This window comes from Panthera uncia, chromosome B1 (genome assembly GCF_023721935.1).
Source record: "Panthera uncia isolate 11264 chromosome B1, Puncia_PCG_1.0, whole genome shotgun sequence".
Taxonomy (NCBI): domain Eukaryota; kingdom Metazoa; phylum Chordata; class Mammalia; order Carnivora; family Felidae; genus Panthera; species Panthera uncia.
Window position 1 is genome coordinate 139,015,414 of NC_064811.1, and position 5,861 is coordinate 139,021,274.

Genomic DNA, 5,861 nt, shown 5'->3' on the forward strand with positions numbered 1-5,861 from the left:
TTTGTATTTCCCTGATAAGGAGCGACGTTGAGCATCTTTTCATGTGCCTGTTGGCCATCCGGATGTCTTCTTTTCACCTGGTTTTAAAAGTGAGGCAAATAGGAGCACCTGGGTGGCTCAGTTGGTAGAACATGTAACGCTTGATCTCAGGGTCATGAGTTCAAGCCCCACATTAGGCATGGAGCCTACTTAAAAAAAAAGAAAAGAAGGAAAGAAGGAAGGAAGGAAAAGCCACGCAAATAAGAACCGTAGAAGAAAGTCTCATGTTCATGTATACTTTACCAGCAAAGTATGTGAACTCTAGCTTGTTGTACGACAATTAAGAGGTTCAGGACTTTGAAGGCTCAGAGAGACACAGACCAAGTGTAGGTATGGTTGGAAAACTGGGCGGAAGCCTGACAGAACTATGCTTTCCAATGTATCCACAAATTCTACCTACTTGGCTCTGTACACATTCATTTCTGGAACCACCTAGACTCTCCTCAATTGAAGAACATATTTCCAATCTTTCATCTCTTATGGGGAAGATTGGCAAATAATAATGTGACACATAGCCAGAGAATTATGTGATACATACTTCAGTTTTAAATGTTGTAAACAGGCAAGTCTATCATTTTGTTTTTTGATACAAAACTAAAATATACTTACATTTGCCCACCACTGGTCTATTTCATACGGGTTTCCTTTTATAAAACGGTTTCATTGAATTGATGTGTATTGTCAACACACCAATAAAGATCCTAAAACACATATTTTACTTGGATCATTTATAGAGTAATCATGTGCTTCTATGTAACTATCAAGATTGAAATAAATCTAGTCTCAAAAAAATAGAGAATTCTCTGTATGTTTATGCTATTTCTCTTTCCAGACAACATCTAGAGAAATTAAGAGGTAACGATACTAAGGGAGTAATTAAGTGTTCTGCATTTGGAAATACAATTTTTTTTCCTTTCAAAATAGAGCTTTCAGAGAGTCTGTTGTTTCAGGGAGAAATAAAGATCACCTAGAATTGGGAGAGCTGCTGTGAATAGATTACCTAGAGCTGCTTCATTTGTCAAGTTGTTGTGATTTCTCTCTCTCTTCCCTGGGCTAGTTTCATCTTTACCTTTTCTTTTTGGTAACAGTAGATTTTCTTCTTCAGTCACTAAAACACTCAGTCATTATTTGGAACTATCAGAGACTTGGTTTATAGAGATAATAATTCAAAAATTTTTGGTGGATGATACTGCCCAAATATATGATCAAAGCCAGGTATTTTCAATGGGCAAATCCTGTTTTTTATGATGTAAATGCTTGGCATTTCTACTTCCCAGATTCCGAGCAAGTAAAAGCATCCTGGGAATGCCTAAACTCAAGTATTTGTAGTTATTAATAATTAGCATACTTACGGTAACCGTCACTCCATTTACAGAGATCTAGGTTTTATTAACCATTTGCATCACTGTGCAAACCCATCAGCTTGAGGCATCCTGTCTAAGGTAGATCCAGAACCACTGGAAATTGAATTTGGCTCTCCTAAAAGTCTTAAAAAGTACTGTTTTTCTAAGAAATCTAGGCTACATAATGGTTTTCTTAATGACCCTCTGATCACTAGATCCACACCTTTTTACCACAACTCACTTAAAGCTGTTTGTTAGAGGTGGTTATAACTTCTCTGAGGATTTAAAATGAGATTAAACACCTCTGACTCCTTTTAACGCAACTGCTTCCTCCTTTTTCTCCCCAAGCTCACCACCACAATCCATTTCATATTTGCTTAACATTTATGATATGCCAAGAGCTATAAAAAAAAAAAAGACAAAATTTTTCCTTTGAGATAGCAACTTCAAGTATCATCTCACTTTTACTGTGAGTGTTTGGGGAGCATTTCTCCCTATCATTTGTATATGTGTTATCCGGAAATATAGGTGCTGGTACCCTTTTGAGCATGGGACATTTTATGCGAATGTTAGACAAGCCGATTGCTGAATTTGAATCTGGTAAGACATTGGCAAAATGGAATGAGGGAGAGTGACAGGACCATGGAAGAAGGGGCAAATGGGACAAACAACTGATGTCTAAGAGGACCAAAAAGAACAAAATAACCCTCAAGAGCTGGGAGCTGGCCTGGTCCTGTCAACTGGGCCATAGAGTTCATGGTGCTCACAGCCAGGCCATGATGGTTTCCTGTTGAGTATAAACAATCTCTTAGAGCACCAACATTGGATGAGGGCACTTTGTCTTGGTAATGAAGTGAAACAAAAGCAAGACCACTGTGGAGTTGGGTCTGAGCTTAACAAAAAACAAGGTCACTATGAAATCATAAGAACAATCAAACGTCCTGTCTCCCAGCAGAGTAACTCCTGGTCTGGTTCTTTACCAATGGCAGCTCTAACCCCTCTTCGTTTTTCCTGCCTTCTAGATAAAAATGATCAAGGTACCCAATTATAGATACCCAATTACTTCCTGCCAGCATCCAATCCATGGCAGACACCTGCTTGTGTTGAACTCTTCTCCAAAATGTCTAACACGAGCCAAGTTCCCACAGACAGTTCCTTCTAACTCTGTCCTAATGAGATGCCCTCATAGTTCCTGCATGGTGTGTGGTCTCCATGGTGTGTGGTTGCAGTGAGACCAGCCAAGAAACCAAGTCTGTTTGACTTACAGATGTGTTACTTGTAGTTTTTGGCTGCAGTGCATAAACCAGAGTTAGGCCCAGGTTTAGGACTGCCATATACTTTCTTTTCTTTTCAGCTGTCAGAATCATCTGAGCTTGCTTTTAAAAATGCAGATGCCTGGGTTCAATCCTAGATCACTTGAACCTCTTCAGAGGGCCAGGAGCTGCATTTTAACAAGCTTCTCAGGTGAATGTTACGTGCATGTAAGAGTGTATACAGAGCTTGACATGTTTTCCACGTGTGCTGAAGAAATGTCCATTCAAGTAAAGCCAGAGAGAGACTACCTTATATAAATCTGTACCCATTTTGTTGGAAGATAACTTCCAAAACTTGGCCAATTTAAAAAATACATTTTAGTGAATATGATCGATCCCCGTTGTTCACAGATTGCGTATCCATGGATTCACCTACTTGCTAAAATTTCTTTGTAATCCCCAAATCAATACTCGTGGTACTTTCATGGTCATTTGTGGACATGTGCAGAGCCTGGAAAAATTTGAGTAGCCTGATGCACAGGTTCCCAGCTGAGGTCCAAGGAGGCGCCTCTGCCTTGTTTCAGCTCTCGTGCTGAGATGGCAGGAGGATGGAGATGGTAGGGGGCAGGGCAAGAAAGTCCCACCCTGGGGGCAGTTGGAAGGGGTTTGATCCCAATTCTGGCATCTGCTAGGGAGATAGCCTCGGGTAAGTCACTTAGCTCTTCTGAACCTTGTGTTTGCTGTTCTCTCTTTATTATGGAAAGAATAGACATAACACAAAATTTGCCATTTCAACCATTTTTAGATGTACAATTTAGCAGTATTCTGCAACCACGACCACTGTCCATTTCCAGAATTTTTCATCATCCCAAACAGAAACTCTATATCCATTAAACGACAACACACCGTTTCCTTCTGGTCCCAGCCCCTGGCAACATCTACTCTACTTTCTGTTTCTAGGAACTTGCCTATTCTAGGAACCTTACATAAGTGGAATTATAAAATAGTTGTCCTTTGTGTCTGGCTTCTTTCACTTAGCATAATATTTTCAAGTTTTAACCACACTGTAGCATGTATCAGAATTTCATGCCTTGTTACAGATGAATAATATTCCATTGGATGTATATACCACGTTGTGTTTATCCATTCCCATGGACATTTGGGTTGTTTCCACCTTTCGCTTACACTTACTGTAACACTGCTATAAACATTCATGTACAAGTATATGTTTAAGTCCCTATTTCCAACTCTTGGAGGTGTATAAATCCAGAAGCGGAGCTGTGGAGTCATATGGTACTTCTGATGAGGGTTGGAAGCAGAAAAATGTTCACTTTTAGCCTGGAAGGCTGACCTATAGCCTGCATAGTTCCGATAAGGATCAAATACGTGCTGGTTGTCACTTTTTTTTTTTTTTAAAGAATTTATTTTAAATAATCTCTACGCCCACTGTGGGGCTCAAACTCATAACCCCGAGATCAAGAGTCGCATGTTTTACCGACTGAATCTGCCGGGTGCCCCTGGTTGCCACATTCTCAATGGGTCTCATGACGGCTTGTAAATCTTACCGATAGTTAATATCCAACTGAATGATAAACACCAGAGAAATCTTGTGAAAGTAGTTTTGTGAGGAGAAATTCGAGGAAGACATTTATGATCTAATACTTCTTACATGTCCCGTCCCCTCCCCCCTGAGCACTAAGCAGATAACCGCCAGCTTTCACATAGCTCAAGTGCAGGTCTTTCTGTACTGTCCCTGTGCTACTTCAATAAACTTAATAAATTGAGCCATACAATGTCTCAAGAATTCTTTCCTGACCTTTGCACTCCACCACCCTGCAAACTGCTATGTTTAACTTTTTGAGGAACAGCCAACCTGTTTTCCACAGCTGTTGCAACATTTTACATTCCCACCAGCATTACACAAGGGTGCCGATTTCTCCCTACATTTTCACCAATACTTGTTATTTTCCTTAAGAAAAAATAGCCATCCTAATGGGTGCAGAGGGGTCATTTTCTTTTTTGTAACCTGAAAAAAGTAGAATCTACCAGGATGAATTGCTTTCAGGTTTGAAGATTATGGTTGATGTTATATACAGTCTTCCCCCATTTCTCAAAAGTTCATGTTATGCCATTTCACTCTTACAAAAGACCTACATTAGTAACTCTTTTAGCTAACTTGAAAGAAATCCAAAGAGGACTTTCACTTTTATAAAAAAGACAAACAGTGCAAATAGCGGTCAGAGTTTGTTTTGTGGGTCATGCCCCTCATCTCTGCCCCCCAACAGCAAGAGTAACCCTAGTGGGCTTCTTTCCTGGGAACTACCCTCAGCATCTCAACATCAAGCTGCTGTAACTTTGAATCGTTCATGAACATTTGTGCTTTATCTCAGTTTATTTGTGCGTCTGTTAGCAAGATGTGTCCGAACGTATCAGAAAAGCCTAAAAGAGGTTATTTTGGGGGTCTGGGAATGCTAAAAAGTTTTCTATATAAATTAATAGTTGCTTTTTTTGCTTTATACTATTTTGGTATCTACCACCATTAATACCCCAATGAAAGTAGTTATACATGCCACTTCCTGGACTTGTGTGAGGATATCGTATACACCCATGAGGAAGACTGCTGGGCCACACATTGTACATGTACTTAGTTTGATGAAGTACTGCCAGACTGCTCTTCAGAATGTGCATGAATCTATCTCCCATCCATGAGTGCATGAGTCCTTCCTTAGTCCTCCAACCTCTTCAGATCACCAGCAAGAAAGGAAGCTCAGAATTTCTGTCTTTTAAAGATCAAAAGTTTTTAAATATGATGAGGTTCAAATTATCCTTTTTTTTTTTTTTTTTTATCGTTTGTGCTTTGACCTTGCCTAACCCAAGATCACAAAGATTTTCTCCTACGTTTTCTTCCAGAAGTTTGGGCTTTTATATTAATGCAAGTTAATGTTTGCTTATAGTATTTATGGTTCATTTTTTTCTGTATGAAAACTATTTGGTTCCAGTAATGTTTGTTGCAAAGACCATCTTTCTCAATTAATTGGCTTTGATGTCTGTTGGTAACCACTTGACTATATATGTGTGGATTCAAATTTTCTATTCTGTTCCATTAGTCTGTATCCATAAGTCTCTCCTTATTTCAATACCATGCTTTCTTCATTACTGATATATTACAGAAAACCTCGAAGTCAGGTTGTATAAATCTTTTTAAGATTTTCATCTATGTTGTAGT

General features: G+C 39.2%; 1 pseudogene; it reads right to left on the reverse strand.

The window, feature by feature from the left end:
- LOC125922461 (NHP2-like protein 1) overlaps positions 1 to 4,181 on the reverse strand; it is a 10,389-nt pseudogene extending 6,208 nt beyond the window's left edge.
- Positions 4,182 to 5,861: the final 1,680 nt, after the last annotated feature.